The sequence below is a fragment of the Physella acuta genome, unplaced genomic scaffold (genome assembly GCF_028476545.2).
Source record: "Physella acuta isolate Inbredline_101_S28 unplaced genomic scaffold, ASM2847654v3 ptg000240l, whole genome shotgun sequence".
Classification (NCBI taxonomy): domain Eukaryota; kingdom Metazoa; phylum Mollusca; class Gastropoda; family Physidae; genus Physella; species Physella acuta.
This window is the reverse complement of record NW_026731759.1, coordinates 473,663-488,649: the sequence shown is the minus strand read 5'-3', so window position 1 is coordinate 488,649 and position 14,987 is coordinate 473,663. Positions and strand designations below refer to the sequence as shown.

The 14,987-nt window shown below is 43.6% G+C and overlaps 1 protein-coding gene across 2 annotated transcripts in view; it reads left to right on the top strand.

Moving 5' to 3' along the window:
- Positions 1 to 14,987, top strand: part of LOC131938265 (uncharacterized) — an 83,034-nt gene that overhangs the window by 32,201 nt on the left and 35,846 nt on the right. The gene's annotated exons all lie outside the window — the stretch shown is intronic.

Here is a 14,987-nt window from a genome sequence, read left to right as displayed (position 1 = left end):
TGTCATTCGTTCACGTGGCTTTTCAAATTATGCAAGTCAATTTTCAACTCTAATATTGTGGTGGTGTTCCACCTTCAACTCTAATATTTTGGTGGTGGCTCCACCTTCAACTCTAATATTTTGGTGGTGTTCCACTTTCAACTCTAATATTTTGGTGGTGTTCCACCTTCAACTCTAATATTTTTGTGGTGTTCCACCTTCAACTCTAATATTTTGGTGGTTTATTTAATAATTTGGTTTATTTAATAGTTTGTCGGCTAGTGTTCGTATTGCAAATACTTGTCATTTGAGTGTCATTCGTTCACGTGGCTTTTCAAATTATGCAAGTCAATTTTCAACTCTAATATTTTGGTGGTTCCACCTTCAACTCTAATATTTTGGTGGTTCCACCTTCAACTCTAATATTTTGGTGGTGTTCCACCTTCAACTCTAATATTTTGGTGGTGTTCCACCTTCAACTCTAATATTTTGGTGGTGTTCCACCTTCAACTCTAATATTTTGGTGGTGTTCCACCTTCAACTCTAATATTTTGGTGGTTTATTTAATAATTTGGTTTATTTAATAGTTTGTCGGCTAGTGTTCGTATTGCAAATACTTGTCATTTGAGTGTCATTCGTTCACGTGGCTTTTCAAATTATGCAAGTCAATTTTCAACTCTAATATTTTGGTGGTGGTTCCACCTTCAACTCTAATATTTTGGTGGTGGCTCCACCTTCAACTCTAATATTTTGGTGGTGTTCCACCTTCAACTCTAATATTTTGGTGGTGTTCCACCTTCAACTCTAATATTTTGGTGGTTTATTTAATAATTTGGTTTATTTAATAGTTTGTCGGCTAGTGTTCGTATTGCAAATACTTGTCATTTGAGTGTCATTCGTTCACGTGGCTTTTCAAATTATGCAAGTCAATTTTCAACTCTAATATTTTGGTGGTGTTCCACCTTCAACTCTAATATTTTGGTGGTTCCACCTTCAACTCTAATATTTTGGTGGTGTTCCACTTTCAACTCTAATATTTTGGTGGTGTTCCACTTTCAACTCTAATATTTTGGTGGTTTTCCACCTTCAACTCTAATATTTTGGTGGTGTTCCACTTTCAACTCTAATATTTTGGTGGCTCCACCTTCAACTCTAATATTTTGGTGGTGTTCCACCTTCAACTCTAATATTTTGGTGGTGTTCCACCTTCAACTCTAATATTTTGGTGGTGTTCCACTTTCAACTCTAATATTTTGGTGGCTCCACCTTCAACTCTAATATTTTGGTGGTGTTCCACCTTCAACTCTAATATTTTGGTGGTGGCTCCACCTTCAACTCTAATATTTTGGTGGCGTTCCACCTTCAACTCTAATATTTTGGTGGTGGCTCCACCTTCAACTCTAATATTTTGGTGGTGTTCCACCAATGAATGCAATGTGTCTCTGGAAGTTTAAATTGTATTGTGTTCAACTTGTATTGTGCTCTTTTTGTGCTAGGTCTATGCCACCCTAATATCCCCCCCCCCCCCCGCCCATATCGAGCTCGATTTTTATTTATTTAAAGAAAAGCAGAAACAAAGCTGGTGAATTGTAAACAAATAATTGTGTACCGAAATCGATGCTTAAATTTACCTTATGGTCGTAGGCAACATTTTATTTATTTAGCTGAAATAAGTACCTATCAGGCTGTTGAAATACTAATATTAATCATTAAATATAAGGTAAACATTTTTATTTTATAGTAATTTATCTACGTTCAAAATATAAATTAATATGGTAACGCAATCCAGTACCCACCCCTCCCTCTCTCATAGATCGAATATCCACCCCTCCCTCTCTCTCCCATAGATCGAATATCCACCCCTCCCTCTCTCTCCCATAGATCGAATATCCACCCCTCCCTCTTATAGATCGAATACCCACCCCCTCTCTCTCTCCTATAGATCGAATACCCCCCCCCCCCTCTTTCTCTCCCATAGATCTAATCCCCCCCCCCCCCTTCTAATGCCCTGGTAGATCCTCAGTGAACGTGTTTGAACAAGGTCTGGTCCTGTAATCTCTGTCACAGGAACCGTTTGTCCCCAGTCTTTATCTAGTCGATCGTCATGGTTTACCCCCCGTCACGTGACGCCTACAATAGACAACACATTCCGTCAGTCGCCTGTGTAGATCGGTTTGTTTGTGGCCGTCGCTCTATCTATGCATGATTGCCTCCAGCTGGATTGTGTACTGATTGATTCCCCGTCAGCTGTGTACTAGGTCTCGGTACAAACTTGTGATTAGTCCCTGCGCAACTCAGAGCTAATCTTTCTCAACTCCGCCACAACATAGAGCTAATCATTCTCGTGGCTACCTAGCAACACGGGACTCGGTTGGATGGATAAGTAAGTTTTCACATGAGTAGCAACATTTAGATAACACGTTGTTTCTTCCTTATTTCACAACCACTTTATGTTTTATATCACACATCCACCGTATGTTTTATATCACACATTCACCGTATGTTCTATATCACACATCCACCGTATGTCCTATATCACACATCCACCGTATGTTCTATATCACACATCCACCGTGTGTTCTATATCACACATCCACCGTATTCCTACATCACACATCCACCGTATGTCCTATATCACACATCCACCGTATGTCCTATATCACACATCCACCGTATGTTCTATATCACACATCCACCGTATGTTCTATATCACACATCCACCGTATGTTCTATATCACACATCCACCGTATTCCTATATCACACATCCACCGTATGTCCTATATCACACATCCACCGTATGTTCTATATCACACATCCACCGTATTCCTATATCACACATTCACCGTATGTCATATATCAAACATCCACCGTATGTTCTATATCACAAATCTACCGTATGTCATATATCACACATTCACCTGTGATCTATATCCCATAAAATATTTTATTTTTTATTCCATAAAAACCCTATGTTTTATATCGCATAAACATCCTACATTCTATACCGCAGACATAATTGTGTTAGGCAATACAATAATAGTAGAGAAAATGGTCTCCGAGAACACACGTAAAGTTGCTATGGTCTCCGGGAATAAATGCCATATTTGCCTACGGTCTCCTGGAATAAATGCCATATTTGCCTATCGTCTTCGGGAATAAATGCCATATTTGCCTACGGTCTCCTGGAATAAATGCCATATTTGCCTATCGTTTTCGGGAATAAATGCCATATTTGCCTATCGTCTTCGGGAATAAATGCCATATTTCCCTATGGTCTCCACGAATAAATACCATTTGCCGATGTGAAAGTGTTAAGCTCGTTAGACCTGTAATTGACTCATCACTTATAAAAAATAAATTAACGTTGATTTAGTGTTGGGCAGTCTACACTGAGCTATGAACGTTTTATTTTCATAATTTGACTGCAGCAATGTCATGTCTACACCATATTGAAAACTTATCTGCTAATAAAACGCTGAAGTTGGTCTATCGTGCTTAGATAAGGATATAATGACAAGAGAAGACGTTTTGCTTTGTTTTACAACTAAATGGCTTAGTTGAATTAGTCAGTGGTATCAAAGTCCCGATCTGTTTAACGTTCAGTCATTAGGATTGTGTAGCACGCTAAGTGGCTCACTGACTGGGCCACTAGGTGTGTTGGTGACTGACTGGGCCACTAGGTGTGTAGGTGACTGGGCCACTAGGTGTGTAGGTGACTGGGCCACTAGGTGTGTTGGTGACTGACTGGGCCACTAGGTGTGTAGTTGACTGGGCCACTAGGTGTGTAGGTGACTGACTGGGCCACTAGGTGTGTAGGTGACTGACTGGGCCACTAGGTGTGTAGGTGACTGACTGGGCCACTAGGTGTGTAGGTGACTGACTGGGCCACTAGGTGTGTAGGTGACTGGGCCACTAGGTGTGTAGGTGACTGACTGGGCCACTAGGTGTGTAGATGACTGACTGGGCCACTAGGTGTGTAGGTGACTGGGCCACTAGGTGTGTAGGTGACTGACTGAGCCACTAGGTGTGTAGGTGACTGGGCCACTCGGTGTGTTGGTGACTGACTGGGCCACTAGGTGTGTAGGTGACTGACTGGGCCACTAGGTGTGTTGGTGACTGGGCCACTAGGTGTGTAGGTGACTGACTGGGCCACTAGGTGTGTAGGTGACTGACTGGGCCACTAGGTGTGTTGGTGACTGACTGGGCCACTAGGTGTGTAGGTGACTGGGCCACTAGGTGTGTAGGTGACTGACTGGGCCACTAGGTGTGTAGGTGACTGGGCCACTAGGTGTGTAGGTGACTGACTGGGCCACTAGATGTGTAGGTGACTGGGCCACTAGATGTGTAGGTGACTGGGCCACTAGGTGTGTAGGTGACTGACTGGGCCACTAGGTGTGTAGGTGACTGACTGGGCCACTAGGTGTGTAGGTGACTGACTGGGCCACTAGGGGTGTTGCTGACTGGGCCACTAAGTGTGACTACTACTGTGTCTGCTCAGTGACCTAGCGAGGCTGTACTAGCTAGCAAGGCCAGGCCTGTCACACGGTGCGTGTTTCGACAGCTTTTGATTGATCCTAGTGTTATGGTAGTCACGTCCTGACACACAAGCACACGTCAACACAGGTACACGCGTCAACTCAGGTACACACGTCAACACACGTCAACACAGGTACACACGTCAACACAGGTACACACGTTAACACACGTCAACACAGGTACACACGTCAAGACACGTAAACACAGCAACACACGTCAACACAGCTACACACGTCAACACACGTCAAGACAGGTACATAGGTCAACACAGGTACACACGTCAACACAGGTACACACGTCAACACAGGTACACACGTTAACACACGTCAACACAGGTACACGCGTCAACTCAGGTACACACGTCAACACACGTCAAGACAGGTACATACGTCAACACAGGTACACACGTCAACACAGGTCAACACAGGTACACACGTCAACACAGGTACACACGTCAACACAGGTACACACGTCAACACAGGTCAACACAGGTACACACGTCAACACAGGTACACACGTCAACACACGTCAACACAGGTACACACGTCAACACACGTCAACACAGGTACACACGTCAACACACGTCAACACAGCTACACACGTCAACACAGCTACACACGTCAACACAGGTACACACCTCAACACACGTCAACACAGCTACACACGTCAACACAGGTACACACCTCAACACACGTCAACACAGCTACATACGTCAACACTGCTACACCCGTCAACACAGGTACACACGTCAACACAGTTACACACGTCAACACAGCTACACACGTCAACACAGCTACACACGTCAACACAGGTACACACGTCAACACAGGTACACACGTCAACATACGTCAACACAGCTACACACGTCAACACAGGTACACACGTCAACACAGGTACACACGTCAACACTGGTACACACGTCAACACAGGTACACACGTCAACACAGGTACATACGTCAACACAGGTACACACGTCAACACAGGTCAACACAGGTACACACTTCAACACACGTCAACACAGGTACACACGTCAACACACGTCAACACAGGTACACACGTCAACACACGTCAACACAGCTACACACGTCAACACAGCTACACACGTCAACACAGGTACACACGTCAACACAGGTACACACGTCAACACAGGTACACACGTCAACACAGGTACACACAGGTACACACGTCAACACAGGTACACACGTCAACACAGGTACACACAGGTACACACGTCAACACAGGTACACACGTCAACACAGGTACACACGTCAACACAGGTCAACACAGGTACACACTTCAACACACGTCAACACAGGTACACACGTCAACACACGTCAACACAGGTACACACGTCAACACACGTCAACACAGCTACACACGTCAACACAGCTACACACGTCAACACAGGTACACACCTCAACACACGTCAACACAGCTACACACGTCAACACAGGTACACACCTCAACACACGTCAACACAGCTACATACGTCAACACTGCTACACCCGTCAACACAGGTACACACGTCAACACAGTTACACACGTCAACACAGCTACACACGTCAACACAGCTACACACGTCAACACAGGTACACACGTCAACACAGGTACACACGTCAACATACGTCAACACAGCTACACACGTCAACACAGGTACACACGTCAACACAGGTACACACGTCAACACTGGTACACACGTCAACACTGGTACACACGTCAACACAGGTACACACTTCAACACACGTCAACACAGGTGCACACGTCAACACAGGTACACACGTCAACACAGGTCAACACAGGTACACACTTCAACACACGTCAACACAGCTACACACGTCAACACAGCTACACACGTCAACACAGGTACACACCTCAACACACGTCAACACAGCTACACACGTCAACACAGGTACACACCTCAACACACGTCAACACAGCTACACACGTCAACACAGGTACACACGTCAACACAGGTACACACGTCAACATACGTCAACACAGGTACACACGTCAACACAGGTACACACGTCAACACAGGTACACACGTCAACACAGGTACACACGTCAACACGTCAACACAGCTACACACGTCAACACAGCTACACACGTCAACACAGGTACACACCTCAACACACGTCAACACAGCTACACACGTCAACACAGGTACACACCTCAACACACGTCAACACAGCTACACACGTCAACACAGGTACACACGTCAACACAGGTACACACGTCAACATACGTCAACACAGGTACACACGTCAACACAGGTACACACGTCAACACAGGTACACACGTCAACACAGGTACACACGTCAACACAGGTACACACGTCAACACAGGTACACACGTCAACACAGGTACACACGTCAACACAGGTACACACGTCAACACAGGTACACACGTCAACACAGGTACACACGTCAACACAGGTACACACGTCAACACACGTCAACACAGGTACACACGTCAACACAGGTACACACGTCAACACACGTCAACACAGGTACACACGTCAACACAGGTACACACGTCAACACAGGTACACACGTCAACACAGGTACACACGTCAACACAGGTACACACGTCAACACACGTCAACACAGGTACACACGTCAACACAGGTACACACGTCAACACACGTAAACACAGCTACACACGTCAACACAGGTACACACGTCAACACAGGTACACACGTCAACTCAGGTACACACGTCAACACAGGTACACACGTCAACTCAGGTACACACGTCAACACACGTCAACACAGGTACACACGTCAACACAGGTACACACGTCAACACAGGTACACACGTCAACACAGGTACATACGTCAACACAGGTACACACGTTGACACAGGTACACATGTCGACACAGCTACACACGTCAACACACGTAAACAAACTTACACACGTCAACACACGTCAACACAGCTACACACGTCAACACAGGTACACACGTCAACACAGGTATATACGTCAACACAGGTACACATGTCGACACAGGTACACACGTCAACACACGTAAACACAGCTACACACGTCAACACACGTAAACACAGCTACACACGTCAACACATGTAAACACAGCTACACACGTCAACACACGTCAACACAGCTACACACGTCAACAGAAGTAACATAGATACACATATCTGCAATAACACACTTAAGGACCGATTGTTCAGTGGTCGAACTTTAAAATTGTTGATAAATGTTGTACTCAATTCTTTTATCTCTACGTGTGCGCAATTTTTCAGTTATCTTATAACTGGGCCATTTCTAAAGCTCATGGATGTATAGTCTATTTAAAATCTATTGATGTATAATTACCACTCCAATCAATTGGATCTTTAAACTTAAACACATTTCGTCATTATGATGTAGTCTGTATAGCTTACACCAGTATATGATGTAATGTGTGTAACTTACATCGGTATATAATGTAATGTATGTAGCCAGCAAAGTTTTAAAAAAACGATCTTCACATATAATACCCCCCCCCCTCTTCCCCCCCCCCCCCCCCCCAGCATGTCATAATGATCGAGCACGTATCAAATGTCCAACGTCCTAGACCTCCACCCAGTGTGTAGCGGGCTGGTCGCTATAGATGTGGTAGGGGGGGGGGCTGATTGGGGAATGTGAGAACAGAAGAAATAAGTGTTGTTATGAATTAGAAACATGAGCAGAGAAATACGTAGGAGTAGCTGGGGGGGGGGGGGGCTAACTGAGGAAGTTGAGATGAAAGTGAGGGAGCAACTGTTAAGTAGGACACACATGAGCTATAAGGAGGGAGGGGGGTAACTCGTAAGTGTGACTCGGGTTCAAGTAAAAAGACCTGCCACTGGGCTGATCGTTCCGCTTGGCTAACCATTTGTTATCTACCTGTAGACTCCTGTGGTGTGGGGGAAATGTGTGGGACTGTCAATATGGCTCTCACAATCCACTGCTCGTTGGCTAACTGATCACACAATCCACTGCTAACTAATCACACAATCCACTGCTAACTGATCACACAATCCACAGCTAACTGATCACACAATCCACTGCTAACTTATCACACAATCCACTGCTCGCTGGCTAACTGATCACACAATCAACACCTAACTGATCACACAATCCACAGCTAACTGATCACACAATCCACTGCTAACTTATCACACAATCCACTGCTCGCTGGCTAACTGATCACACAATCCACAGCTAACTGATCACACAATCCACAGCTAACTGATCACACAATCCACTGCTAACTTATCACACAATCCACTGCTCGCTGGCTAACTTATCACACAATCCAGTGCTCGCTGGCTAACTGATCACACAATCCACTGCTCGCTGGCTAACTGATCACACAATCAACACCTAACTGATCACACAATCCACAGCTAACTGATCACACAATCCACGGCTAACTTATCACACAATCCACTGCTCGCTGGCTAACTGATCACACAATCAACACCTAACTGATCACACAATCCACGGCTAACTGATCACACAATCCACTGCAAACTGATCACACAATCCACTGCTAACTGATCACACAATCCACGGCTAACTGATCACACAATCCACACCTAACTGATCACACAATCCACACCTAACTGATCACACAATCCACGGCTAACTGATCACACAATCCACACCTAACTGATCACACAATCCACACCTAACTGATCACACAATCCACAGCTAACTGATCACACAATCCACTGCAAACTGATCACACAATCCACTGCAAACTGATCACACAATCCACTGCTAACTGATCACACAATCCACTGCTAACTGATCACACAATCCACACCTAACTGATCACACAATCCACTGTTCGCTGGCTAACTGATCACACAATCCACACCTAACTGATCACACAATCCACAGCTAACTGATCACACAATCCACAGCTAACTGATCACACAATCCACACCTAACTGATCACACAATCCACTGTTCGCTGGCTAACTGATCACACAATCCACACCTAACTGATCACACAATCCACAGCTAACTGATCACACAATCCACAGCTAACTGATCACACAATCCACAGCTAACTTATCACACAATCCACTGCTCGCTGGCTAACTGATCACACAATCCACTGCTAACTGATCACACAATCCACTGCTAACTGATCACACAATCCACTGCTAACTGATCACACAATCCACAGGCAACTGATCACACAATCCACTGCTAACTGTTCACATATTTTAAAACTGTATCTCTGGATTACAACTTAGATAACCGTAAGTCGTGTAGACCACACTGTTGTACCAGGCAATCGCGTATATTTTCGTGTAGTGGTTTATATCTTTGTTGTGTGTGGGTGTGAGGGGATATAAGTGTGTAGAAAGTGTTGTGTGTGGAAACTTTTGTGTGGGTATGTGTGTAAGTATATATGGATTGGGAGTGTGTGTAAGTATGTGGAATGTGTTGTGGGGGGGGGGGTGTATGTATGTGGAATACTTTGTGTGGGGATATGTGTCATGACATTGGAAACTTCAACAAAAAAAAGTTTAATGAACTTTTTAATGAACTTTTAATGATTGTTTCAATTTGATGTAGATCTAGACATGATTTAACTAATCACAAATCATGCTGCTATTTTAGGATCAGTTTTGGCCTTCTTGTCACGTCATATAGTCAGTGTTGGTCATGTTGTCACGTCATATAGTCAGTGTTGGTCATATTGTCACGTCATATAGTCAGTGTTGGTCATGTTGTCACGTCATATAGTCAGTGTTGGTCATGTTGTCACGTCATATAGTCAGTGTTGGTCATGTTGTCACGTCATATAGTCAGTGTTGGTCATGTTGTCACGTCATATAGTCAGTGTTGGTCATCTTGTCACGTCATATAGTCAGTGTTGGTCATGTTGTCACGTGATATGGTCAGTGTTGGTCATATTGTCACGTCATATAGTCACGTCATATAGTCAGTGTTGGTCATGTTGTCACGTCATATAGTCAGTGTTGGTCATGTTGTCACGTGATATGGTCAGTACCAGAGCCGCTATGTTGTACCCAGTTCGCCTTGTGTTTACCGTACTCCGTCCTGTATCGATCGATATATGACCTACTTCTGTCCACTTCGATTACTCAATGTTTTCTCTTGTTTGGTCCTTGTGTAAAGTCTTAAGGACAAACTTTTATGTAAAACTCGACATTAGTTTGGTCCTTGTGTAAAGTCTTAAGGACAAACTTTCATGTAAAACTCGACATTAGTTTGGTCCTTGTGTAAAGTCTTAAGGACAAACTTTCATGTAAAACTCGACATTAGTTTGGTCCTTGTGTAAAGTCTTAAGGACAAACTTTCATGTAAACTCGACATTAGTTTGGTCCTTGTGTAAAGTCTTAAGGACAAACTTTTATGTAAAGCTCGACATTAGTTTGGTCCTTGTGTAAAGTCTTAAGGACAAACTTTCATGTAAAACTCGACATTAGTTTGGTCCTTGTGTAAAGTCTTAAGGACAAACTTTTATGTAAAACTCGACATTAGTTTGGTCCTTGTGTAAAGTCTTAAGGACAAACTTTTATGTAAAACTCGACATTAGTTTGGTCCTTGTGTAAAGTCTTAAGGACAAACTTTTATGTAAAACTCGACATTCGTTTGGTCCTATTGTAGTCTTAAGGAATAGAGTCAAGTGAGAAATTCAAGTCGGAAACAGCTAACCGTTACTTTTTGCCACCAATATTTGAAAAATCATGGTTTTGTGGTGTAATCATTAAACAGAAGAGCTCATACATACGGACAATCAACATACAAAAGATAATGGATTGCGCTAACGTGTTGATTTGTATACAGGTATTGGTCTTTATATACAGGTATTGGTCTTTGTATACAGGTATGGTCTTTGTATACAGGTAGTGGTCTTTGTATACAGATATTGGTCTTTGTATACAGGTAGTGGTCTTTGTATACAGGTATTGGTCTTTGTATACAGGTAGTGGTCTTTGTATACAGGTAGTGGTCTTTGTATACAGGTAGTGGTCTTTGTATACAGGTATTGGTCTTTGTATACAGGTATTGGTCTTTGTATACAGGTATTGGTCTTTATATACAGGTATTGGTCTTTATATACAGGTAGTGGTCTTTGTATACAGGTAGTGGTCTTTGTATACAGGTATTGGTCTTTGTATACAGGTATTGGTATTTATATACAGGTAGTGGTCTTTGTATACAGGTAGTGGTCTTTGTATACAGGTATTGGTCTTTGTGTACAAGTAGTGGTCTTTGTATACAGGTATTGGTCTTTATATACAGGTAGTGGTCTTTGTATACAGGTATTGGTCTTTGTATACAGGTATTGGTATTTATATACAGGTAGTGGTCTTTGTATACAGGTAGTGGTCTTTGTATACAGGTATTGGTATTCATATACAGGTAGTGGTCTTTGTATACAGGTAGTGGTCTTTGTATACAGGTATTGGTCTTTGTATACAGGTAGTGGTCTTTGTATACAGGTAGTGGTCTTTGTATACAGGTATTGGTCTTTGTATACAGGTATTGGTCTTTGTATACAGGTAGTGGTCTTTGTATACAGGTAGTGGTCTTTGTATACAGGTAGTGGTCTTTGTATACAGGTAGTGGTCTTTGTATACAGGTAGTGGTCTTTGTATACAGGTATTGGTATTTATATATAGGTAGTGGTCTTTGTATACAGGTAGTGGTCTTTGTATACAGGTAGTGGTCTTTGTATACAGGTAGTGGTCATTGTTTAACATCGCTTGGTGCAATAAGTTTAGGTCTACAGGCATTAGATCTGAATTGAGTGTGTCCTCCATATGTCGTGTGGCCCACACGGACCTTTGACCCACATCAACCATGTGACCCACATCAACCATGTGACCCACATCAACCATGTGACCCACATCAACCATGTGACCCACATCGACCATGTGACCCACATCGACCATGTGACCCACATCAACCATGTGACCCACATCAACCATGTGACCCACATCGACCATGTGACCCACATCGACCATGTGACCCACATCAACCATGTGACCCACATCGACCATGTGACCCACATCAACATGTGGCCCACATCGACCGTGTGACCCACATGACCGTGTGACCCACATCGACCGTGTGACCCACATCGACTGTCTGACCCACATCGACTGTCTGACCCACATCAACATGTGACCCACATCGACCGTGTGACCCACATCGACCGTGTGACCCACATGACCGTGTGACCCACATCAACATGTGACCCACATCGACTGTCTGACCCACATAGACCACGTGACCCAGACCTTTGTGTTCCCAGGTGCGGTGTGTTATGACCATTGCTTGACGGCTGGATCATATCATGTTGGATGTGATATGACGTACGGACGTGCTGTTGTCCCAACCCGACAGACCTAGCCCTGTGATGTAACATCAAAACCTACTCGACATGTTTTCTATGGTAGGCTCACCACAAACTGAAGGCACGATAGACTTCAGTACCATTGGCTTGCCGCTAAAAGCGTGGTATATTTCAGTCATTTCAGTGTGGACAGCCTCCTCCAAATACACACGAATCTTCAGAGCAATGACACCCTCCACCAAATACTCAAGAATATGCTACCAATGACGATAGAGAAAGTAAAATTATGCTACCAATGACGATAGAGAAAGTAAATTTATGCTACCAATGACGATACAGAAAGTAAAATGTATGCTACCAATGACGATACAGAAAGTAAAATGTATGCTACCAATGACAATACAGAAAGTAAAATGTATGCTACCAATGACGATACAGAAAGTAAAATGTATGCTACCAATGACGATACAGAAAGTAAAATGTATGCTACCAATGACGATAGAGAAAGTAAAATGTATGCTACCAATAACGATACAGAAAGTAAAATGTATGCTACCAATAACGATACAGAAAGTAAAATGTATGCTACCAATAACGATACAGAAAGTAAAATGTATGCTACTAGTGACGATTCAGAAATTAAAATTATGCTACCAATGACAAGCCTATATAGAGATAAATGATTACCCTTCTCCCATCTACATTAGCAACATCTATCAAACTCTTCATTAAAACTTCTTTTATTAGACCATTTGATTAGCCTAACACATTGGTGACACACAAATCTCCACCATTACATTCAAGTGATTTCAACACAAGTTGAAGGGTAAAGGTCGCCGTCTGTAAGGAGATTCGGCAGCTGCCCCAGTCAACTCACGTATAAAGGGGAGCAGATCCCAGTTGACTAGTAACAATTTGGGTAGCCTCATCCTTGTACGTGGTTGTCACAAGTTTTAGGTAGCCTCATCCATGTACGTGGTTGTCACAAGTTTTAGGTAGCCTCATCCATGTACGTGGCTGTCACTAGTGTTAGGTAGCCTAAATGTACGTGGCTGTCACAAGTTTTAGGTAGCCTCATCCATGTACGTGGCTGTCACAAGTTTTAGGTAGCCTCATCTATGTACGTGGCTGTCACAAGTTTTAGGTAGCCTCATCCATGTACGTGGCTGTCACAAGTTTTAGGTAGCCTCATCCATGTACGTGGCTGTCACAAGTTTTAGGTAGCCTCAATGTACGTGGCTGTCACAAGTTTTAGGTAGCCTCATCCATGTACGTGGCTGTCACAAGTTTTAGGTAGCTTGACGAAAATAAAAACAGGTGATTGATGAATATGTAAAACAAGTTTTAAATTTAAAGATAGCCCAAGAACATAACCGTGTTTCACTAGACCGGATTTGATGCCAAACTTGAGATAAGACGAAGAAAAACCAACAAGCATACAAACAAGATCGTTCATGTCTTATACAACAAATCTGTGGTCCTTCGTAGACTTGACCACATCTGTGGTCCTTTGACAAATCTGTAGTCTTACAAGGGACGACATCTCTGTGGTCCACTTGATAGGTGTGTCCACAAAATGAAGAAGTAAAGCACAATGTCAACACGCTGGCGTCAGACACGTGGTGACAGTGGACACAGGAGGGCCAGACTTGACCTCTGACACCAGGCCAGGCTTGACCTCTGACCTCACAAAATGTTAGATGTCTGACAGTGGTAGAACAGTTAGAAGATAGGGCCCACAGTTTTACATGTGGACACGAACCAGAGTTTCTTCCAGGTATCTCTTCGGGGGGGGGGGGGGCAGAGCTCAGTATCCGCCCCCCCAACCCCGAAAATCTTGACGCACCCCCCTCCCCCGAAAATATCAAGTACCCCCCCTCCCCCGGAGAAAAAAGTTTGGAAGAAACACTGAAATGAACACACATTACAAGCACTCTCACACCCTTTCACTTTTACAGTTTGTTCACTAAACTGTATGTGGTCCACTATAGTGTATGTGGCCTACTAAACTGTATCTGGTCCACTAAACTGTATGTGACCCACAAACCGGTATGCGGCCCACTAAACTGTCTCTCGTCCATTAAACTTTATGTGGTCCACTGAACTGTATGTGGTCCACTAAACTGTATGCGGCCCACT